The following is a 26,675-nucleotide window of genomic DNA, read 5'->3' as shown; positions in this document are numbered from 1 at the left end:
ACAACCGCCTCCTCTCTGCCCTCCCACCCTCCATTTTTAAATTTGATGTTATGGACGACAAGCAGAACTTTGCAACGAAGGAACTGCAAAGGTGGCGCGTGAAGAACATCCAATTATTACAAGAGGTAATGCTGCAATCAGCACCTTGTTCAAATAATCTGCAGGAATTTTACAGTTCACCCCAGCAGGCAGAAATGAATACAAAATAAAAGGTAAAAAAAAATCAAAGCGTTGTATTTATTTATTTGCTGAATTTGTGCCGACCAGATTACAATTTATTCAGATTTTCATTCCTCGCTTTGAGTTTTTTATTAATATATCCTGAGAGGCAATGGATATGCCTCGCAATGTATTGTGATTATACCATCTGGCAGGAGACCCCAGTTAATAGATTCCTTCACCTCTGAACTATCTCATCACTACTCCACAATTTGTTCTCCAGAAAGATTGAATTGAACGAAAATGCCGTTTTTATGGATGCCAGATCAGTGTCTTCCAGGGAACCATTTATACACCTGTCTCATCAGCAGTCATAAAAACATTAAGGTACCAGTGGAATATTTTGCAAGGTAGGCCTTTCAGCCAGTAGTATATGGCCACTCTGTGTTTTCCTCTTACTTGTCCTGACCTCTCACCTCTCTACCCAACCCCTGCCCTCTCTATATGTTATATAGGCTCTGCCAGAAATCCTGACCTTGCTAACCCTCCCCATGTCAAAACTCAATTCTTACCTTTATTCGTCCAACTTCCCCCCCCCCCACAGCACCCACACCCATCTGCCCCCTTTTTGCTTCTCTCCTCCATGGAACCACTTCCCCAGGTCTATTGCCTTGAGTATTCCCACCAGGATTATTACCTCCGCCACGAAAGGTGGACGGAGGTTACGTTTTCACTCCTGTCTCCCCGTCTGTCTGACTGTGATCAGGATTATCTCAAAAAAGTTGTGCACAGATTCGGATAAAACTTGGTGGATGAGTTGGTTAGATGACAAGAACAAGCTGATTAGAATTTGGTTTAGGTCCGGATGCGGATTCGGCCGATCAGTGGGATACAAAACGTAAACTGTTCAGTATGGCGGAGCTATACGCTCCACCGAGTGCCATTCTAGTTCCACCTGTATTGTTATTTCTAGTTGTAAAGAAAGGGATTTTTTTTTCTGCCCTTAGTGCTTTCCACGTGAGCACTCAATCCACCAAAAAGGCTAATGACAAGGGTGGTATGATATGCCTCACACCTCAGGTCAGCTTATTTCAGTCAACATTGCAGGACAAAGGCCTCCCTGTGGGGCCTGAAATAAGGCCTTTGCTGATATTTCTTCTGTAAATTATTTTGTATACTGTTTTTATAGAAATATAGACTCATGGGGGAGCCAAACAACAGAAGACAGCAAGTTTAGAGATCGACATATGATTAAAGGAGAACAGGGAGACAAAGACATTGCACATGCATGGCAGAAAATAAACTGGGGGGTGTTGGGGGGGAGGGAGGAGGGGTCAGTGAGAGCAGAAGAAAGCAGGAGTGGGTCGGGAGAAAGCATGAGATGACGATGGGCAACACTTTTGATTTATGTGGGAGGGGACACGAAACCAACAGACACACGGGGGTCGGGTCCACAGACAAGATAATACTGTAGAGGTATGAAGGAGTGTCGGAGAGTTATAATTGGGTGTGGGAATCTGACAGGATGGAGGCAAGTGATCTGAGCAGGTTGGGGGGAAATATAGGGATGAGAGGGCAGGAAAAGTGGGGCCAGAAGTGAGACGATAGAAACGTGAGTTTTTGTTTCTGCCTATTTGCTCCTTTCTGTCCTTGACAAGTGAAGGTTATTGGTGTTCCAAGTGCCCTTCAATTCCTATTCCCCTTGAGGTTCTAGTTCCCACAAGCCATGGAGGTTATTTTGGTTCTTGTGCCCGAAATACTATTTATGGAGCCTTTCTGCTTCAGGAACTTATTTTACACATTTAGCAATTTCTGCCCTGATGATGAAGTTATAAGGGTAGAAGGACAAGTGTTGTGCAGGACTGGTGTTAATTTAGATTGTGAAAGTCTGTGTGACCATTGCACACAGATCTTTTTGAATGCATGATGCTACCTTTTGCCTTATTCTTTCAGCAATGAGCCGTTTTGTCTTTATAATGAGGATTTTAAATCTGAAGCTACCCTCGAAGGAGAGTTGATAATTACAGCTTTCGCAAACCCACAACTGACTGTGAACAATGTATTTTCGACCAAATTATCCACTTACAGCCCGGCTTGTAAATAAAATAAAACAGAAATAACGTTTATTTTATTTGCATTATCACATACTTCGTGATTATCATGTGCCATATAAAGCCAAAGAAATACAACCAAAGCTCTCACAAAGGCAAGATAAAAAGAAAACTCGAATATACCAGATGGCTCTGAAGTAATAGGGCAGTTGCCGGAACAACAGTCACTCCAATTTAAGATTCAACCCATGGGGGATCTATTTCTGCTTAAATGTGAATTCTCTGACTGCCCCATAACTTGTGGGCCACCCGAGATATATGTATATATATATACACACACACACACACACACACATATATATATATATATATATATATATATATATATATATATATATATATATATATATATATATATATATATATATATTTATATATATGTATATATATATATATATATATATGCGTATTTTTGTCATTCCCCGTGTATGGTCTGTCGTCTGCTCCCAGCTATGTTGTACTGCTATCCCGTGCATGTGCATGGGTATCGCTAGTATATATATATATATATATATATATATATATATATATATATATATATATATATATATATATATATATATATATATATATATATATATATATGGTGGGTTGGTGGGTTGCTAACCGAACGTGAACACCAATAACTCAACCACGTGACCTCGGGTCCTCCGTTTATGGATTAACCGGGTTAGCGGTTACTCCGGCGACTGGCCGAGCCCACCACCGGTGTGCTGTGGTTGGCGCTGATCAATGCACTTGCTTTGTCCGGATGCCAAGCGGTCCGAGCGATCCAGGCCGTAAAACATGCCTCTGCTTGGTGGCGGCTGCATCGAGGCAGAGGTGTGGGAGGATGTCTGCCGTCCATGGTAGACATTGGTGGTCACGGTGGCATGTGAAAATAGACGGTAAGACGCCGTTGTGAACCAACACGCAGACCCGAACAAAGCGGTGCGCTATTCGTGCCCCATACAGTGCAATGGTAATATGCCATTGTAATCAGCACGCAGACCCGAATGAAGAGGTGCGTGATTCATGCCCCGTACTGTGCGATGGATTGAAGTAAAGGAATGGATATAATTACGGTTGAAAAGAGCACGCCTCGTGCGCCCTGTACAGCATTGGGATTCAACGTGTGGGTCGACTATTCCCTTTGACGCCGTATCTTGCAGTGGAGGATTTTTCCATTGTGTAGGTTATGCTTCCTTTGGTCTTCGCGAGGATGCATTCTTATCGTGGAGGATGTTACTGTGGTTTTCAGAAGCGGCTGTCTGGGTGCGGTGCCTGTTTGGATTTATTTCAGGAATAAGAGGAAAAAAGTTGGAATGAAGATGGAGATATAATCAGACCTAACTATGAGATCCACACAACGCACTTCGTCCCATTTGACCCATTAGACATGAGGGAAAGGTCTGACTGCACGTATATTAATGAAATAACTGTCTGGGGACCACTGTATAATGGCTGCCATTGACATCAAGGCATGCGGTTTCGAGAACTGCAAACCTTTGTACATTTTTATATATATATATATATATATATATATATATATATATATATATATATATATATATATATATATATATATATATACTAGCGATACCCATGCACATGCACGGGATAGCAGTACAACATAGCTGGGAGCAGACGACAGACCATACACGGGGAATGACAAAAATACGCATTGTGCAAAATGCATGTGGTACTATGGAACACCAAGACTTCCCAAACATTGTCGGCATGTCCGCTAAGTGCCACAGCAATTTCATAGGGATCATGTGACGCGAGCCGAGTTTTTAGTGTGCAAGCTTGGTATTATAATAGAGATATATATACATATATATATATATATATATATATATATATATACATATATATATATATATATATATATATATATATATTGTTACGGCTGTGGAAATTCGCAAACCACCATTCAGGTCCCGTCGGTGAGATAACTCTAAGTACATGTGTAGTTAGCCCCAAACCCGTTGTTTAGAAGGCATTTATGTGATTCATTCGGGCTGCGACGCTTTGAGTTAGCCGTTTTTCTGTTCTATCTTTATTTTGAACCAACCACGTCTCAACCGCCACCCTCACAACAACCACCACCATCTTCGCCACTACCCCCGCTGACGAACGCCATCCTCCAATTTTCACACTACGACGGTTTCCGCGTTGGAAACCATCGAGAACGCAAGGAGGGAAAGAAGAAGGCACAACGATGGCGCGTGGATTTTTCCTGTCTGACTTCCCCGCGCTTTGGAGTGGCGGAAGAGCGATGCAGGTCAAAGGTGAGAAAAGGTGGGGGCCTCTTTTTGGGGGAATAATGCTCTGGCTCCAAGCCAAAAAACTGACTCCCTCGGCCCCCGGACGGAGCAGGGTGGAGGGAAACCGTGAGGGCACGCCCCCTTCGAGAAGCTTCTCCAAGAAGCTCGAAGGGAGGAGGGGCCGAACACGGGGGCGGAGTGAAGGGCGGAGCTCCAGGCTATTAAAGTCGGACACGGGCGGAGCGCTTTTGGTTGGTGCTCTGGCTCTCTTGGTCCCCTCCTGTCTTCCAGCTCGCTCGTCCTCTTCTCTTCGTGGTGGCCGTTGGCCTGGTCTTTTGTGGGGCGGTCCCGAGACCCAGCTGGCGTGACGAAGCATCTTCCATTCCCCACACCGCGACCTCGAGCAACAACGTTTCTCCCCCCCCCCCCCCCATCTATCCGCGCTGGGATAGCGCTGGAAACTCTGTCCGTGGCGTCGAGTGGCCAACACGTGCCGGTGCGAGGCATGCCAGCGAGGACTCGCCTACCACGCCAGGGCACGGAGTCGCGGCCAGGCGTGACCACGTCTACGGGCGTAGGAGAGGGACTCGACGGCCCAAAGGGAAGTCACCATTTCTTTTCGGGGTTTTTGTATGGATCTTGTGACGCCGTGTCTTGTAAAGTAGAACTGTATAAGTGTTGCCATGTGTACGCGTATTCGGTTGTAACTCTGCGTCGTTGTTTCTTTTGTTTAGCTGATATAGGTGCATTCTGACTGTTTGGCTGTATTTGTGTGCTCTCCGTGTGTCGCGTAATAAATGTGCATTGTGTGAACTGTTTTCCCGTTTCGCTTCGTCTTTTCTTTAATTGAATCTCCATCTTGCTTCACGTAACGGGTTCGTCGTGGGCTTAATATGCCCGATAATTAATCGGAGCCATCGAGGCCGACGATAATACCGCTCGGTTATCCCGATAGCACGGAACGGACCGCTTAAGCGGTTCATGTCTGGAGTCGGCCTGCGGCGAGGTACGATCGCCCGGTCAACCATCCGCGCAGGTACTTAGGTAGATCGAATTTGGCGAGCAACCCTATCCTGCGCGGTGGGCAATTGGCACGGTCGTGGTGGGGTTAAACCCCCACCCGTGACTGGCTCTGGCGTTGTTCTGAGAGGGTCACGGCGGAATTGTCCGTTCCGGTGGGCGAGGCGGCCGCCATTCGAGTCAAGCGGCCGATCGCACGCGAATTCGCAACAATATATTATATATATATATATATATATATATATATATATATATATATATATATATATATATATATATATATATATCAATATATCAATAAATAAATGCGCAAATATATATATATATATATATATATATATATATATATATATATATATATATTTATATAATATATATGCAAATATATATATATATATATATATATATTTACATGTATAAATATATATAAATATATACATATATACACATGCAAAAAATATATATATATATATATATATACAAATATATATTGTTGCGGGCCGGGGGTCGGGTGAGAAGACCACCAGGGGGGGAAGTGATCTCGTGTTCCCACCCCGGAATTGAAGGCCATCGCACACGGATAATTCCGTGACGCGGCGGGTCGCTAACCAACCGTGAACACCAATAACTCAACCACGTGACCTCGGGTCCTCCGTCTATGGATTAACCGGGTTACTTAATTAACCATGTGACCTAATTACCGGGGGGAACGCCCTCGGTACGCCTTCGCCGAACTGGATCACTTTACCGGATCAGATGCAGCTAAGCGACACTGCCAAGGACGTACCGGCTGAAAGGAACGGATCATTGGGAATAAAATCCCGGTTAAGTTAGGATACGGACCATGCTGGAACAATGAAAGAACAGACAAAAACGAGCTGGGAATATTTCGACAAAGATTTATTAACAGGCAGGCGAGGAAAGGAATAGACTGGGAGGGAACCCAGGGGGGGGGGTCAGCCTAGCTGGAAAGTTAACCAATTTTCCTGTATATAGCAATGGTCCATGTGTATGTCGATGTAAGGAAATGTACGTCTGCCAGCACATTCTGGTGGGTGTGGTCAGAAGGGCCATTAGAAAGGGACCCAAAAATTGAGCTCGATCAGCTCTGCGAGTTAACCTGATGAAACCTAGTTGAAAATGTTTGGCATAATCCCAAATATCATGTATGACCACTGCCAGACATTTTCAGTGGTGGGGTGTGCCTGCCAGATTACATAACCGGAACCACAAAAATTGAGCAAGATCAGCTCGTGAGTTAACCCAGTATAACTTACTGGAATATGTTTGACATAGTCCCAAGTACCAGGAATGGTCACTGCCAGACATTTTCAGTGGTGGGGTGTGTCCGCCAGCCACCCCCGAATGCCCCCACACCCAAAATTGAGCTCGATCAGCTCGTGAGTTATGCTGATGAAACCTCCTGGAAAATGTTCAGCATAACTCCGTGAATCATGAATTTTCAGTGGCGGAGTGCATGTGCCTGCCAGACACCCCAAAATGCCTGCCCTCCATTGAGCCAGATGGAATTCCGAGAAAAAGCCCAATGTATCTCTTGATTCTGTGGCATTGTAATTTACTCACAATTATCAATATAGCATGTATTTGACCAAGCCTGAACCAAGACAACATTAAGGTGCCAGGCGTGTTACTTTCGATGTATTACGTTTTGTGACACTTTTACCGGTATATGTGTCAGTTTTAAAATAGGAATCAAGTAGTCAAGTTCTCTTTGCACTGCAACCCAACTTATTTTATTGAGGATCAGAGTCATCAACACATCCGAGAAGATATTCGACGCAGTCTTAGAGGTAAGTTTTGCTCCTTAAATTGCTCCCCATAGATATCATGCTGCCACCTATTATCTCATTAATCAAGCTTTAAAACCTTAAAGATTTAAGAGAAGTCTCTCCTTTGTAACTAAACTCAAAATCAGTGTGTTTATGGTGGTGCAAAGCGTTACATGTACAGTACATGTACATCCCTTTGAATCCATCAGGTATGGGTCGTCGGGTATGTTACCAGAATAGCGCCGAGGCCTAATCACAAACTACATAGGATTCACCTAACCCTCACCCTCCTGCTGATGCTGTCCATCCATCATATGGAGGGCCACTTGTCCATTAATTAGGCCTACTTTATCGACTGATATAGATATTTCAATGAACCTTATGCAACCAAGGTTACTCACCCTATATACTACAAGTGGAGCCTATATGCTGAGGTCTACGGTCATTAATTTCAAAGCAAAACAATGAATGTATACTCTTTTCTTGATTGAGGGAAATGAAGGCAAATATTTTTCGTGTCCGACTGGACCATTATGATCATTCTTGTACATGTTACTGAACCATTTCCCTCAAGGTAAGCTAATGCCCATACTACGATAAATGTCAATTTTGATTCCTCTCAATTAATATCTAATATTACTGTAATTATTTCTTTTTATAGTGGGTGTTTGCAAAAGTGTGGCTCTGGGGATTTTTTAATACAATACATTATTCTATTCTTTCAGTTTTGGATTATCGACGTCAGCCAGGAGGATGACTTCAGAAGAGCAAGGTTCGGAAGAATCACCCAGGAGGATGGATCCAGAAGAAACATGTGTGACTTCAGAAGAGCAATGTTTGGGAGAGTCAGCCCAAGGATCAAATTGTTCATCCACGGTTGTCAATCAAGAGGTAAGGGTAATGAAACTTAATTTGCACATTCTAAAGCACTGAGAAGATACCACTCACCAAGCCACCAGAGAAATCTCCTCTCAAAATGTCTACTGAGTTAGCATAATTTTTTAACTTCAAGGACAGAGATGAAATTCGGAATTCCCATAACCAAATGTCAAACGTCATTATGCTTCCACCACAAATTTATGTTTTCGGGTTGTCCGTCCGTCCGAGTTTCGCTATCGCGATGTCTTCAGAACCGTTGAAAGGATTTTCGTCAAACTTTTTACCTGTATGCACTTGGAAGAAGAGGCAGCATGATTAGATTTGGGGTTATTAGATCAAAGGTTACAGGTCAATTTATTTGCACAGAATATATCGATTCAAACATTATGCGGTTGCCGAGCTGACAGGAATATCCACATGTGATCATATGGCCCCTGGACCATTTCATTTTTACTCCACATTAACGGACCCTATTTTCATTCCAGAACAATGACGCTGAGGGTGTTTCAAGCTGCTATATCTGTCACAAGTGCACAGAAGAGGACGGCAAGCTGAGAAAGTTCAGTGACAGGACATGGAAAACAGTAAAGAATGCTGCTGCCTTGCGTAAAAATTTGAAATCTGACAAATACTTTGAGGTCACACAAAAAGATTTTGATAAGCAGTGATCACGAATCTACTGTCAGCTAGCACCCTTCCTGTCATAAGCATTACACAGCAGTGAAGCGTCCGAAAGAACCACTGCCACCTGATGATGAACCAACCGCCAAAAAGGCTTCTATCCAAACAAGACGCTGCAGTGTCCTTCCCAAGTCTGATCAGCAGGGCCTGTTGAAAGGGACTTGTATTTTCTGTGGCAAAAGCCGCAAGAAAAAAAATGGAAAAGAGGAGCCCAGACTGAAGATAGCGACAGTTGCCGGTTGTGAGTCACTTTGCCATCGGGTAAAGTCTTCTAAAAACGAACTTATCAAGAGTCTCATTCGGAGTGGCGTGGACCTGATCGCAAAGGAAGCAGAATACCACAAATCCTGCCGTGTCCAGTTCCTGAGGGAGACGGATGATCAAGATAGGCCCAATGAATGAAGGGAGCTCATCTCAGTCCTACCACAAGAGAGCATTTGCATCTCTGCTTTCATATATCCAGAATGAGGTGGTAGAAAAGCACGAATCTGTGTTCGTTAGTGATTTACTTGGCATGTACAAAGAAGAGTACACCAGTGTCGGAGGAGATGGGGCAGACGTCCAGGCATACACAGCTCAAAATCTTACCAGGAAGGTAAAAGACCATTTCAAAGAAGAAATCGCAATAAAACTGGCGGACCACCGGAAAGGCAACTTCATCTATAGTTCTGCTCTTCCAGAAGAGGATGCCAAGGCTCGCCTTCATGAGGATTCTAAACGATATGAACAGGATAATAAGTTAAGATGGGCCGCTCTCCATCTTAGATCTCTGATTATGCAGCTCCCAAAGACCAAGACCCCAAATCCTGCAACAGTACAAAATGTGAAGGAATGCGCCGCAGAGATACCAGCACAGCTGGACCTGTTCTTCAGATGTCTCCTTGGTGGCATGACACCAACTTTCAGTGGTACACACAAGGTTACAGAAAGGTAACTGCAATGGCATCGGATGCCATTTACAATGTCACTCATGGTACCATAAAACCATGGAAACACACAGCCATGGGTCTCGGGCTTGCATCCCTCACAGGAACAAAACTGGCCATGCAGATTCTGAACAGAACAGGACACTGCATAAGCTACAGTGAGACCAAGGCTCTCAAGACTGAATTCGCCTATTCAGTTGAGGGTGACAAACGCGACACCCCAGATGGGATTCGCCTTGAGCCAAACTTAGCAACAGCCTGTGTGTGGGATAACAATGATGCAAACGTGAAAAGTCTAGATGGGAAAGAAACATTACATGCGACAGTTGGTCACACCTACCAAAATGTGTTGCAAGATGACCAACATGCCAATACTAATCCAATAGAGTTTCGAGAAGGAAGAAACCGACGCAAGAAGAAACTGGGGACGGTTTGTCACCAACCGATTATGGATGGTCTGTGAATGACAACATCCTGAAGACAACCTGGTTTGAAGGGCCAGCCATACCAGACAGTTTGTTTGTGAATGGCAGTAACAACGCAGAGGACATGGAGGTCAAAGGTGACAGCGAGTCGGAGTTGGAAGTAGAAAGTGTTGATGGATTATTGAGAGATTCAGATGGCAAAGCGTGGAGTGAAGACTCAGAATCAGAGGAGGAAGATGGGGATTACTGATAGGAGACCACTCTAGAGAATTTGAATTTGTTTGAATGAATGGCTGCCATCTGCTTGTGGTCATTCATATGGGCTAGACAGTACCGTATTATGCTGAACATTTTCAGTCACTTTCATCGGGATTGGTAACTCATGAGCTCAGATCTAGTTCTGTATTTTGGAGTTGGGAAGGGGGTTCCAGGTGTCTGGCAGGCATACTCCACCACAGAAAATGTCAAGTGGTCATTCATTATTTTTCTTTCTTTCTTTGTCTCATTCGAAGGACTTTATTGTTTCATCATATGATAATCACATTACAAAACATAAATGTACAGACAAATGAAATCAAATTCTGTACCGTAGAACGTCAAACAATCTTTCTACCTGGCTTCGGTCATTTCTTTCGTTTGGTTTACTGTTAAAAAAAAAAAAATCAGTTCATATTTCAACAAGTGCAAAGGAGCTCTGGCATGCGTTTTAGTACCAAAGCTCATCTTTGTGTTTTAGTACCACAGCTCATCGTTGTTGCCAAAGATTAAATACATCAGGTTCTATCTGTTTTTTTTTTTCTCGACAATCAATGAGTAGAAGTGTTTTGTTTTCATATTTAAAACATTGATAGCATCTACTGCAATCGACATTTCTATAAATTGTTCCCCTGATTAATCCATACCTGTTTCAGCAGTACGCAATTTATCCAACCATAATCTCGGAAACGCTTTCTTTAATTTTACGACCTTAAAGGGAAATAATAGTTTCGGCAATGTATTCCATTGAACAGATAACGTCAGCGTCTTTACAACACCCACTACAAATGACGTGTTATACCGTAGAAATCCCTTCTTTTCCCATGACTTGAAATAAAACATCTGATTTTCAAAAGGTATGTTGCTGTTATTCCATTGTATTTTATTCTCAATGTTATTCTCATTAGGTTAAATCACAAGCTGATCAAGCTCGATTTTGGGGTGGTGGCATTCAGGGGTGTCTGGCAGGCACACCCCACCACTGAAAATGTCTGGCACTGGCCATTCATCATACCTTGGACTATGCCAAACCATTTCCTGTAGGTTTCACCGGGTTAACTTAAGAGCTGATCCAGCTCAATTTTGGGCGTGGGGACATTCGGGGTTTTCTGGCGGGCACACCCCACCACTCAAAATTCTGGCAGTGGTCATTCCTGATATCTGGGCTATGCTGAACATTTTCCAGTAGGTTTTACCGGGTTAACTCACGAGCTGATCGAGCTCAATTTTGGGGGTGGGGGCATTCGGGGGTTTCTGGCGGGCACACCCCACCACTGAAAATGTCTGGCAGTGGACATACATGATATTCGGGACCATGTCGAACATTTTCCAGTAGGTTTCATCAGGTTAACTCATGAGCTGATCTAGCTCCATTTTGGGGTCCCTTTCTAATGGCCCTTTTGACCACACCCACCAGAATGTGCCCTGCAGACGTCCATTTCCTTATATGGATATGCACATGGACCACTGCTATAGACATGAAAATTGGTTAACTTTCCAGCTAGGCTGACCCCCCTGGGCTCCCGGTATGGAATGTTGCACAGTTAATGTTGTTTATTGTTGTCTGTAGCAGGAATAGCAAGAAAAGTGAAAGGTGCGGAAATATACAAGCAACTTACAAAAGCAGACACAGAGCAGAGTTATCCCGATATAATTCTTCTACAATTTTAACTTAAGCGAGGACAGGCGCCAGGACACACACACACATACACACACACACACACACACACACACACACACACACACACACACACACATCTGATGAAGAGGAGTTAATGAAGAGAAAAAGAGGAGAGAAGATGAGGCTAACGGTCTCTCAATACCTTGCACGATTGCCTGACCGCGCCACCAGTACGTTTTGGGGTGATGCTTCGCTGGAAGATACCTCCCTGACAGCTGCCGCGTCGTCTCTTGCTTTGTGGCACTTCGAAAAGCTTGCGTCGGTGCAGAGAATCAGACGCGACCATCAGGCATGAAGGGAGGGACTTGTGTGGAACCAGCAGCGAGTGGGTGGAAAAAGGTGGAGTCCAAAGCAAGTGGGCGGAGTGGCAGACAGGATCAGGTGGGTGGGTGGAGTCAGCGACGAGGCAGTGAAGAAAGGGCAGATTCAGCAGGCGAGTGGGCGGAGAAGAGCAGGTGGAGAAGGCGGAGTCAGCAAAGCAGGTTGGTGAAGAAGGGCGGAGTCAGTGAAGAAGGGCGGGTGGAGAAGGTGAGTTGGAGATCCAGGGCATGAGAGAGAGAGAGAGAGAGAGAGAGAGAGAGAGAGAGAGAGAGAGAGAGAGAGAGAGAGAGAGAGAGAGAGAGAGAGAGAGAGAGAGAGAGAGAGAGAGAGAGAGAGAGAGAGAGAGAGAGAGAGAGAGAGAGAGAGAGAGAGAGAGAGAGAGAGAGAGAGAGAGAGAGAGAGAGAGAGAGAGAGAGACAGAGAGGGCGAGAGAGACAGAGAGGGCGAGAGAGACAGAGAGGGCGAGAGAGACAGAGAGGGCGGAATGGCTTCGTGATCCACCTTTTATAAACCCTGCGGTGTAGGGAGGGGGCGCCGCCCCAGAGTGATGTGTCATCACCTGAATCGAGTGCTCTGATTATCCCCGGCCACTGCACGGCCCGGCCGTGATGGCCGGAAGCGGCTCCACTCCACTCCACTTCTGGCAAGATGGCTCCAAGCTGTGGAATCGTCTCGCTCTGAACCCCATGATATGAATCGCCTTGCACCGAACTCCGTGATATGAATCACCTTGCACCGAACTCCGTGCCGTGCCCAGCGATCCACGGTTGGCGTTGGTCAATGTGCCTGCTCCGTGGTGTGCCATGCGGCCCGAGCGATCCGCCGCATAGCATGCCTCTGCCTGGTAGCAGCTGCATTGAGGCGGAGGTGCGGGAGGATGTCTACCATCCACAGGAGACATTTGTGGCCATCGTGGTGATCGAAGACTGACGGTAAGACGTTATTGTAACCCCATGCGCAGACCCGACCAAAGATGCGTGTTATTCATGCCCCATTCTGTACGATGATAAAGTATCACGGGCTGCATGTGAGACCGCCATTGTACACGTGGTCGGTGCGCGGGTCCGCCCGCCATCGAGCATGTCCAGTGTGCACGGGTCCGCCCATCATCGAGCATCGTGTTTGCGGTTAATAGACGCGGTGGGGTGCACGGTGCCAACCCCAATCCACGCCATGAATTGAAGGAAAGAGCATAGATATAAGTGGATTGAAGAAGAATGCACTGTGTGCGTACTGTATGTTATTGGCATTTGGTGTGTTGGTTATGCCTCTGATTGCCTGAACAGTGGGTGGGGGGTCGTCGTTGTGGGGCACATGCTTCGTGCAGCACTGGCGTTTATTGTTGATTACTTCTGCTACCCTTGGTCTTCTGTGAGGACGCATTCTTAAGCGAAGGGCGCGGCTGTGGTTTTTACAGAGGGGTGTTCGAGCGGAGTGCCGACCGGCCTCGCGAGGACCCCTTGCTTGCATTTACCTCAGGAATAGAGAAAAAAGAATAGGAATGAGTGCAGAGATTTAATCAGACAAAGCTGTGAGATTGCATATATAAATACGAAAATGTAAATATATATATATATATATATATATATATATATATATATATATATATATATATATATATATATATATATATATATGTAAATATATATATATATATATGTAAATATATATATATATATATAAATATATATATATATATGTAAATATACATATATATATATACATATATATATATATATATATATATATACATATATATATATATATATATATATATATATATATATATATATATATATATATATATAGCTGCGGTTCTGAAAACCGCATGCCTCTAAGGCAATGGCATCCATCATACAGTGGTCCCCAGACAGTTATTTCATTAATATATGTGCAGTTAGACCTTTCCCTCATGTCTAATGGGTCAAATGGGACGAAGTGTGTTGTGTGGTTCTCATAGTTAGGTCTGATTATATCTTCAACTTCATTCCAACGCTTTTCCTCTTATTCCTGAAATAAATCCAAGCAGGCACCGCACCCAGACGGCCACTTCTGAAAAACAAAGAAACATCATCCACGATAAGAATGTGTCCTCACGGAGACCAAAGGAAGCAAAATCTACACAATCGAAAAATCCTCGGCTGCAAGATATGGTGTCAGAGGGAATAGTAGATCCATACGTTAAATCCCAATGCCGTACAGGACGCACATGGCGCGCACTTTTCAACTCAAATTATATCCAATCCTTCACTTCAATCCATCGCACAGAATGGGGCATGAATAGCGCACCTCTTCATTCGGGTCTGCCGGCTCATTACAATGGTATATTACCATCCCACAGTACGGGGAACGAATATCGCACCTCTTCATTCGAATCTACACACTGATTAAAATGGCATATTACCATCGCACTGTACGGGGCAGGAAGAGTGCACCTCTTTGTTCAGGTCTGCGCGTTGGTTCACAACGGCGTCTTACCATCGATTTTCACATGCCACCGTGGCCACCAATGTCTCCCGCGGACGGCAGACATCCTCCCGCACCTCCGCCTCGATGCAGCCGCCACCAAGCATAGGCATGCTCTATGGCCTGGATCGCTCGGACCACATGGCATCCGGACAAAGCAAGCGCATTGATCAGCACCAACAGCAGCATGCCAGGGGTGTCCGAGCGGACATGCGGGCCGACGTGGCCCTCGGCCAGTCGCCAGAGCATGGCCCGGGAGTTCGGTGCAAGGCGATTCATATCACGGGGCTTGGAGCGAAACAATTTCACAACTCCACGATCTCTCGCCAGATGTACAATAAGACCCTTTCCGGCCGTGGTGGCCGGGCCATACGGTGGCCAGGGCCCAATGGGAGCGCCCGATTTGGGTGATGACACATGACTTCGGGGTGGCGCCCCACCCTGCAACGCCAGACCTATAAAGGGCGGATCGCGAGGCCATCTTGGCTGGTGTGATTAGTCAGCGTCGTCGTCATCGTCGTGGTCATCCTCATCATCTTTGCCTGGCCTTGGATCAATCTCTGCATATGAATGCTGCTTCGGGGCGCGGTAATTTGGTCACAAGAAATTTGGTCACGGGCAACTTGGTCACGGTAAAACGGTCACAAGGTAATTTGGTCACGGTAAAACGGTCACAAGGTAATTTGGTCACGGTAAAACGGTCACAAGGTAATTTGGTCACGGTATTATTATTATTTATTATTCACTGCATTTAAGGCCACATTTATTCACGTGACCGCATTTAAGGCCAGTAAGGCCCAAGAACAGCAATAAACCTTTTCATTTCATGGCCGGCAAATCTTGTTGGCATAATGACGTATTGACCAAGTTTACTAACTACTATAATGGAATCGATTCTGTCTCTCTCAACTTTTAAATTCCGATTCCATTATAGTAGTCAGTAAACTTGGTCAATACGTCATTATGCCAACAAGATTCGCCAGCCATAAAATGAAAATGTTTATTTCTGCTCTTGGGCCTTACTGGCCTTAAATGCAGTGAATAAATAATAATAATAATAATAATAATAATAATAATAATAATAATAATAATACCGTGACCAAATTACCTTGTGACCAAATTACCGTGACCAAATTACCTTGTGACCGTTTTACCGTGACCAAGTTTCCCGTGACCAAGTTTCCCGTGACCAAATTTCCTGTGACCAAATTACCTACATTCGCTGCTTCACAAGTCTCGTCTGCCATTCCGCCCACTCGCTCTCGATCTCCGCCTTCTCTGGAATCTCCACCCTTCCACCGCCCACCCACCTGCTTCTCGTCGCTGGCTCCATCCACCCACCTGGCTCCGCCTACTGCCCTTCCTCATGCCAGATGGACTCACCCTTTCTCTGGATCGGTGTACGTGCTGCGCCGCCATCGTAATCAAGCAGGAGACAACGCGACAACCCTCAAACTGGGATCGCTCGGTGGAGCGTCCCCCAAAACATACTGAGTAGCATGGTCGGTCAACCGTGCAAGGTATTACGAGACTGTTAGCCTCATCTCCTCTCCTTTATTGACATCAACTCCTCTTCATCGGGTTGTGTGTGTGTGCGTGTGCGTGTGCGTGTGCGTGTGCGTGTGCGTGTGTCTGTGCATGCGATGGCGCCTGTCCTCGCTTAAGTTAAGAGTGCAGAAGAATGATGTATATATCAGGATAAGTCTGCTTTAGCAAGTTGCTTGTTTTGTTGTCGCACCACACTTTTCTTTCTATCCCTGCTTACACAGAACAATAAATCTATTCACTGTGCCACATATTTTTCCTTGCTTGCCAGTAATTAATGCTTATGAAGAAATGTTCCCAGCTCGTTTTTGTCTTTTCTTTCATTGATCCAGCATGGTCGGTATCCTAGCCTAGCCGGGACTTTATTCCCACCGATCCGTTCTTTTAGCCGGTATGCTCCTTGGCAGTGTTGCTTGGCTGCATTTGATCCGCAAAGGTGATCTGGTTCGGACAAGGCGTACTGAGGGCGTGTCCCCTGGTAATTTTTAGGTAACCGACATTAGACTGAGGACCCGAAGTCACGTGGTTGAGTTATTAGCGTTCACGGTCGGTTAGTGACCCACCGCGTCATGGAGTTATCCGTGTGCGACGGCCTGTGATTCCTGGGCATCTGGTGGGAACCTGAGATAGCTTCCCCCCCACCCCCCCAGTGGTCTGTCTTCTCACCTGACTGTCGGCCACAACAATATTGTCGTGTTCAGGGGATTTAACCCTACCTGGACGGATGGCAAAGCTTCTCCCTTGAAGGTGACAACCGAAATTCAGAGATTAATGCGTGCGCGTTAATGGGGCGTAATGGCGGAGAAACGATACACCCAGGAGGAGCACGGGAAGGGGCACAGCACAGGGCGCTGCATCAGGACAGCACAAGGCTACATACAGTGTCTTAAAAGGAATACATTTAATGAAAATAAATGAATATTTACAACGGACAATAATTCAGAAGGTAATGACAAAAATAATAAAGGAAATAAATCCTACAGTCGAGGTGCCTCCCACACAGACTCAAATACAGACAAAGGGGACACAAAATCAAAAGAAAAACCTTCCTTTTTAACTATTCCTGCTCTTAGCTTGGCCCAGAGCTGATCCTTGTGGAACTGGAATTGAGGCGCTTCTCTCGTTGCGAGACGAATGCACACCAGGCAATTTGTGAGCCTCCACTCTGATCATGGCTTAATACAAAATGCACAAGCCTACCGAGTCCGATGCCTCTCAAAATATCCAGCCGACTGATCATGGCTCTCCCAAAATGCACAAGCTCCGTCTTCCTTTTAAAATGCGCAACATCTCCTCTTTTTACTTCGATCACGCCTATATATATCCTCCACCTCCAGGGCGTGGCCTGCACGCACCAAACCCGGGAAGGCATGGCTTCTCCTGCTCGGCTAGTCTCTGACATCACGCCCATCAATCGTCCCTCGGGGGAGTGACTTAGCTTGTTGTCAACCTTTGAAGTTTGGGCTTTCTGCCCATTTGTCGTGGTTTCAGGGACGCGTTCCCCGCCGATCTTGAAATATAAAACATAGGGGAAACCACAGAGGGGAATCACGTCCTGGGGAACTTATTCTTACTCCAAAGGCTATTAATGCCACACCACACCTCGTGTGGTGACACGTAACACTTAAGCTCACAGATTCCCTACTTACTCGCATCAAGATGCCTCCTACTCGTCCATGGACCAAGCAACTCGACACAATGCTATATTCCCCATTAGATTCTTCCATCTACCCGACAATTGTAACAATATATATATATATATATATATATATATATATATATATATATTATATATATATATATATATATATATATATATATATATATATACATACATATATATATATATATATATATATATATATATATATATACATACATATATACATATACATACATATATACATATATATATATATATATTGTTACGGATCTGGAAACCATATGCATTCAACATACAGATGTCCCAAAAATGAGTTATGTCATTAAGTATGTGTGTAGTCAGATCCCCTTCCTTTTGTCTAGTGGGAGAATCAAAGGCGTGCGTTGCGATTTATTTTAGTTAGGTTATTGCATCTAACAAGACATCTAACAACCATCCCATCCCCCGTCACGATCCACTGCCAACCGGCTGCCTTCTCACACCCTGAAGTGCCGAGGCGGGATCTCGCGGTTCCAGTTTCTCGAATTCCACAAACATTGTAACTCTTTCACGACGACCTTTGCAGCATTGATACTGTTGCTTGACAAGTATGAACCCAAGTGGAAGAGTGGGTGGGGTTTCCCGGCAGGGGCCGAAACCCCGCCCAGAAAGGGTGACCCCATAGGAGCCTGTCCAATCAGGGCGGAGAGTGATGTCTGTTCGAGTGAGCCCCGCCCCACTGAGGGAGGTACATAAAATTCCCGAGCAGTCTCTGAGACAGGAGGCTGTTACGAAGGTTGTTCTGAGTTTTTTGACAGGGTTGTAGTGGTTGAGAGTCGAGTGAGGAAGAAGGGTCTTGAAGGAAGTTCTCCACGGGGTTCTGACAAGGTTTGGGATAGGGCTCTGAGGGTTGTTGTTGAGTGTGCAGTTATTTTGAAGCAGAGGGTTGAGCAGAAGGTCGTGAAGGCGGCGAATATGTCCCTGCTGGCCCTCTACAAGGAAGGGAAAGAGCGACCCAGACCGCCCCCCCCTCCGTGGACCCCGCTATTCACCACCCGAGCTCCGCCACAAACCACGAGTCCCACACGTGCGACTGGGGACCAAACCAACGACCATTGTCAAGTGCCGCACCACGGAGCACCCCTTTCCTCCGACGGTCAGGTACCCAGCTGGACTCTGACCCCCAGCTCGTCTCTCTCCTCGGCTGTGAGGGTCCAATAAAGAACTCTGGGTTTATTTTCATTTGTGTGTGTATCTGCATGTGGGCCCGTCCTATAAGTAGAAACTGTTTCAGTGTTTGTTTTTGATCATTGTAAATATTCCTTGCATATCCACGTTAAATCTTCCCGTGTCTTTTTATTGTAAATAAACAATTGTAGAAATGTCCCAGTTCGTTTTCATCTTTTCCTTCATTGGTCCAGCATGGTTCGGATCTGAGTTTCGCCGGGTTTTTATAACCGATAATCCGTTCATTCCAGCCGGCACGGCTTTGGCAGTTTCCGCTCGGCTGCACCCGAACCGGAGTTGGTAGTCGGTAGTTGGAACTCTACCGCAGTCGGTAGAGTGACCCGGTTCGAGCAAGATGTGCCGAGGGCGTGGTTTCCCCAGTAGTCGAAATCGCATAGTTAATTAGGTAGATTGGTTATAGGAGAAATAGACCTTATGCTACGCAGTTGAGATATTGGCGTCCACGGTCTGTTACGCGACTCACCGGGTCACGGAATTATCCAGAGCGACGGCTACAATTCCGGGGAGTCTGGTGGGAGATGACGAACCTCCCCCACCTTGTGGTCGTTCTCCCCACCGACCCCCAACCCACAACAATATTCATATATATATATATATATATATATATATATTAGAAATGAACAGGAGAGAACCAACTTCATAAATATATGTGGAAAAATTATGGGCCCAGACCAGGAATCGAAGCCAGGTCCTCTGGCAAACCACTGGTACGGTTTGCCAGAGGACTTGGGTTCGATTCCTGGCCTGGGCCCATAATTTTTCCACATACATATGTGTATATGTATGTATGTGTGTGTGTGTGTGTATATATATATATATATATATATATATATATATATATATATATATATATATATATATATATATATATATATATATATATACATATACATATATACATACATATATATACATATACATATATACATACATATATATACATATACATATATACATACATATATATACATATACATATATACATACATATATATACATATATATATATATATATATACATATACATATATGTGTGTATATGTATATATGGGTGTGTATATATATATATATATATATATATATATATATATATATATATATATATATATATATATATATATACACATATATATATATACACATATATATGTGTGTGTGTGCGTGTATGTATATGTATATGTACGTGTGTATATATATATATATATATATATATATATATATATATACACACATATATACATACATATATATATATATATATATATATATATATATATATATATATATATATATATATATATATATATATATATATATATATATATATATATATATATATATATATTGTTACTGTAACAAGTGAGCCTGGTGTTGGCACAGTGGTTAGGGCAGAGGCTTGGGATCTAAGAGGTCCTGAGTTCAAGCCCCGTTGGGCCACTGAATTAATACACCAGGGGGTTGACTCAGCCTGTCATCCTTCTGAGGTCGGCGAAATGAGTACCAGTGTACTGGGCCGGTGTATACCCCGGTTAAAATAGGTGTACCATATCCCTGTGTTGTAAGAGGCGACCAGGGTTGCGTCAGGAAGGGCATCCGGCGTAAAACATGTGCCAAATCACTATGCGGATCATACGGATGATCCGCTGTGGCGACCCCGAACGGGAGCAGCCGAAAGAAGAAGAAGAACATATATATATATATATATATATATATATATATATATATATATATATATATATATATATATATATATATATATATATATATATATGCATGCATATATCTACCATTATCATTTACAATCCATGACAAAAACCGAGAAAGGCATTCTTAACGAGAACAGGACAAAACAAAGAGAAAAATCATGAGTGAATGAAAACAGAAGTACTTGCCACCTTCTGTGGTTCATTCATCAGGTCGTTCTTCTTCATTCGCTGGACATACTTGCTTGGCTTCGAGCTTCGGTCATTATGGGACAAGGGTGTATTGTTTATCATCAGCAAGTGCTGTGGGATTTCATTGGAACATTTGTCTCTAGCTGTCGGACATGCCGTAAAAGCAGTCAAGCTGAGAGGCCCGAAAACCCAAATGAGTCACTGCCAGATAACGTTAATTCATCTTTAACCCGAAAATACAACACAGGAAGCATCTCCAGGAGAGAAAGAACATCAAATAGAGGAAATGGCAATTTGGACCGTCATAACTCTGTTGCACCCCCACCTATTGTTGCAAGTTCAACAAGAAAAATAAGCCTGGTGTTGGCTTAACGGTCAAGGTGGCTGGCTTAAGATTTTAGGGTCATGAATAAATGTCGGTCATTTAAATAACACCAGGTGGGTTGACTCAGGCTGTCATCCTTCCAATGTCAGCAAAATGAGTACCAGCTTACTGGTAACATGGGGCACTGCATCAGCGACACAGTCTCTCTTCCAGAAAATGGTGCAACCAGCAGCCACAGGCTGCATAAGAAATAATAATAATAATAATAATAATAATAATAATAATAATAATAATAATAATACAAGGGGAATTTCCAACCTGACCCGACCTGACCTGAAACTGTGATTTTTCTCTCCATTCAATCTGCAAGAACCCGCTGGAGCATTTTGTTCACAAAACATTTGATATTGTTTGTCAGTCAATTCGTGTCGAACAGTGTGAAAACTTTCCAACACATACAACAACGTTTCAAAAAAAAATTTTTTTTTCATTAAGCACTTGTCATAAATTTTCGAGAAAAGAAAAATAACTTTCTCAAAAAGCAGGAAATAAAAAGAAAACAAACAAGTTTTAGAAAATGCGGATGGGAATTTATGGAACACTTACATGAAATGGAACCCGAATGTAAAAAGTATCAATAAAATGAACATGTTTACAGGAAATTGAACTGGATACGCCGTCCTTAAATTGAATTCGATGAAGTACCAGTTTTAGCTCTTACTTTTAAAAGCCTTGTAGAATTGAAAAGAACGTAAAGTAATCCTCAGAAGGCTGATGTAATTACTTCGTTTGCGTGAAAGAAGGCGAGTGATTAAAATAAAAAATCTGCCAAGTCCGTTGCCTGTTGCAGAAGCCTTTCTCCTGGGTACTCTACCTGATGTTAGGTTCTACGCTACTGAATCAATCTGGTGGACAGGATTACACTCGGTGGTTTGCCGTGACCATAACAGTGGTAGCCGGGAAAGGAATTTGCAAATTGGCAGCGAAGGGGCCAACACGGAGATAACCCACCTACTCTACTATAGGGAAAGACAACGTGGGATCGAAAATGCTCACTTGCAGCAAGCAATGGTGGCAACAGGACCCCTGCTGCTTACAAAACACAAGGGGTGTGTTCAGTTAACAAGTTTCTTGTGGAGCACTTCATAAGTGGCTTAAGCACTCAGGCGAGCACTCCATTCTAAACCGTTGACTAGGAATGGCTGGCTTGGCAAGCGCGAGCTAGCTAATTGGTAACTGAACATACCCCTGATGCGTGTTCCAATAGCAAGCGGCTTCCCATTGTTTAACTGTCGCTCGTCAGGCCAACCATTCCATATCAACCACTTGACAACACGCTTGCCAAACAGAGCAAGCGACTCCTGTCTAGGTTACAAGATCTTTCCTTCTGTGACAAATTCTTTGCTCTATAGACTGCCTTCTTTGCCTCTCTTCACCTGTAAATATTCTTCTTTATATCCACCCTTCTTCCATGCCTTTCGAGTTTCCTTCACTTCATGATGGCAATTCCGACTTCCATATCCCACCACGATGTCGCCTTCCTTCGTGGAAGACCTTTTGTCTAACTGCAGATCTTATCAGCGACATTGTCAAATGTGTCCTTCAATAATGTCCTTTTGCTATCGACATTTCCAGCTGCCTTTTCCTTACCTTCGATTTATTGACCGAATTTCTCAAGAAATTCCTCCTTTGCTTCAACCTCTCTCAGCTTTCCACATGTTCGTGTGTGTGTGTGTGTGTGTGTGTGTGTGTGTGTGTGTGTGTGTGTGTGTGTGTGTGCGTGTGCGCGCGTGCGTGCGCGTACGTGCAAGCGTGTCAGTGTGAAGCCTTTTCTTTGATTTGTATACAATTCCACACCCCTTCACCAATCTCCACAAAACTTTTGCATACGTGCTGGGGGTATTGGGGGTCAGGTCATCGGCAAACAAAATCCCTCTGAACCCCCCCCCCTCCCCACTCTCCGCAAGGAGTATCTGTAAACGTGTGTGTTGGAGTGCAGAAATCAAAGAAAAGCCCTTACATGTAGTGACACATTCACCTCCTATGTATGTATGTATGTATGTATGTGTATATATATATATATATATATATATATATATATATATATATATATATATATATATATATATATATGTGCCCAGACCAGGAAATGAACCCAGGTCTTCTGGAAAACCCTGGAAACCTATACCAGTGCTCTGCCATCTGAGCTATCTAAGCTATCTGAGCAACCCACCCAGCTGAGTAATGTAATTCTTCCACATGTACAATTGCATTGCACAACCAGTGGGTCGCCCAGATAGTTCAGATGGCATAACACTGGTATAGTTTTCCAGAGGAACTGTGTTCGATTCCTGGTCTGGGCCCATAATTTTTCCACATATATTTATGATGTTCTATCATGTTCATTTCTAAGTAGATTATATATACTGTGTATATATATATATATATCACACACACACACACACACACACACACACACACACACACACACACACACACACACACACACACACACACACACACGACAAGGTATCCCTAACACACCTTGCAAAAAAATCCCAAAGACAGTTGCAAATAGAAGATGTCACAGATGAAACTGAAATGACAACAAATGCAGCCCCAACGATTTCAAAAAAGACAACAACAAAAAAATGTAAAACGAAATAACAGCTATACACCGACAACTGAGAAAGCAATAAAAAAGCAGGAAGGTATAAAAAAAAACATTGGACAGATTGGGCATACACATGGAAGGCTCATTGGAATGGCTAAGCAGAGGTCAGTTTAACTGAGATGGAGAATGAATCATTATAAATGCTCAAGACCAGAGTCACCACACCAATGGCTTTAAGAAGATGTCAGGACTGAGCCAATCAGACAAGTATAGGTTCTGAAAAGTAAAAACAGAAAGTAAGAGTCACCTCATATCGGGATATAAAAAACAACTCTTGTCAGAACAGCTGAACACACAAAGGCACAACAGGGTATGTGGAGTAATCCACCAACACATCTGCAAAATTTTCAGCATCTGTTTCAGAAAACTCATCGAAACATGAACCAAAAGCAATCACGAAGAACAAGCAAGTAACACTCAAGTACAACCTGATGATCCCATAGAGTATGAATCCCTGATGATCCCATAGAAAACAAAGCATTGCAACCAGATATAGTACAGTACTTAGGTATTAAAAAGTAAAAATGGCATTGCTAATTGAGGTGTCAGTACCCAGTGATTTTGGTCTAAACACACAGAGATCAAGAAAATGAACAAATATCAAGTCCTCAAAAATGAAGTGAAAAGATCCTGGAAGCTGAAGAGAGCCGAAATTGTACCAGTGATAATTGGAGCAATGGGAATGATAGAAAAAGAACCTTACAAAGATATTAGAAAGCATCCTTGGGAATATTACTACAAACAAACTATTGTCCGGAGCTCAGTGACGATCCTGAAAAGAGCCCTCGGAAAAAAAAAAAATATGAGAGCAAGAAAACTTCACAACTTGGTCCATGACCAATGATCCCTTACTGAAACGGAGGTGGATACTTTGAGATCTGGGAGGACTCCATTCCATTTTTTGAAACCCACATATGTAGATAACAACCGATGAATGCAGGGACTCGGCCACAATGATAGACCAATGTATGTATGTATGTGTGTATATATATATATATATATGTATATATATTTATATATATATATATATATATAGATATATATATATATATATATATATATATATATATATATATATATATATATATATATATATATATATATATATATATATATACACACACACACATACAGTGGGGAGAACAAGTATTTGATACACTGCCGATTTTGCAGGTTTTCCCACTTACAAAGCACGTAGAGGTCTGTAATTTTTTATTACAGGTACACTTCAACTGTGAAAGACGGAATCTAAAACAAAAATCCTGAAAATCACATTGTATGATTTCTAAATAATTAATTTGCATTTTATTGCATGAAATAAGTATTTGATCACCAACCAACCAGTAAGAATTCCGGCTCTCACAGATCTGTTAGTTTTGTCTTTAAGAAGCCCTCCCATTCTCCACTCATTACCTGTATTAACCGCACCTGTTTGAACTCGTTATCTGCATAAAAGACAGCTGTCCAGACTCAATCAATCAGACTCCAACCTCTCCGCAATGGGCAAGATCAGAGAGCTGTCTAAGGACATCAGGGACAAAATTGTAGACTTGCACAAGGCTGGGATGGGCTACAGGACAATAGGCAAGCAGCTTGGTGAGAAGGCAACAACTGTTGGTGCAATTATTAGAAAATGGAAGAAGTTCAAGATAACAGTCAATCTCCCTCGGTCTGGGGCTACATGCACGATCTCACCTCGTGGAGCCTCAATGATCATGAGAGGTGAGGGACCAGCCCAGAACTACACGGCAGGACCTGGTCAATGACCTGAAGAGAGCTGGGACCACAGTATCAAAGAAACCATAAGTAACACACTACGCCGTCATGGATTAAAATCCTGCAGCGCACGCAAGGTCCCTCTGCTCAAGTCAGCGCATGTCCAGGCCCGTCTGAAGTTTGCCAATGACCACCTAAATGATCCAGAGGAGGAATGGGAGAAGGTCATGTGGTCTGATGAGACCAAAATAGAGCTTTTTGGTTTAAACTCCACTCGCCGTGTTTGGAGGAAGAAGAAGGATGAGTACAACCCCAAGAACACCATCCCAACCGTGAAGCATGGAGGTGGAAACATCATTCTTTGGGGATGCTTTTCTGCAAAGGAGACAGGACGACTGCACCGTATTGAGGAGAGGATGGATGAGGCCATGTATCGCGAGATCTTGGCCAACAACCTCCTTCGCTCAATAAGAGCATTGAAGATGAGGCGTAGCTGGGTCTTCCAGCATGACAACGACCTGAAACACACAACCAGGGCAACTAAGGAGTGGCTCCGTAAGAAGCATCTCAAGGTTCTGGAGTGGCCGTCGCCAGTCTCCAGACCTGAACCCAATATAAAATCTTTGGAGGGAGCTGAAACTCTGTGTTGCCCAGCGACAGCCCCGAA

General features: G+C 43.6%; 2 long non-coding RNA genes across 5 annotated transcripts in view; one reads left to right on the top strand and one right to left on the bottom strand.

Moving 5' to 3' along the window:
• Positions 1–26,675, bottom strand: part of LOC147026574 (uncharacterized) — a 184,028-nt gene that overhangs the window by 81,940 nt on the left and 75,413 nt on the right. The window lies entirely within an intron of this gene.
• Positions 1,657–9,248, top strand: LOC147026575 (uncharacterized). Its single transcript, XR_015058399.1, has 3 exons — positions 1,657–1,771; positions 8,055–8,220; positions 8,694–9,248. It is a non-coding gene; the product is annotated as an uncharacterized LOC147026575 (long non-coding RNA).

Source organism: Eptatretus burgeri, chromosome 5, assembly GCF_056783735.1.
Source record: "Eptatretus burgeri isolate ZD-2024b chromosome 5, Ebu_testis_v1, whole genome shotgun sequence".
NCBI classification, from domain to species: Eukaryota; Metazoa; Chordata; class Myxini; order Myxiniformes; family Myxinidae; genus Eptatretus; species Eptatretus burgeri.
The sequence above is the reverse complement of the archived record's forward strand: the minus strand, read 5'-3'. Positions and strand labels throughout refer to the sequence as shown.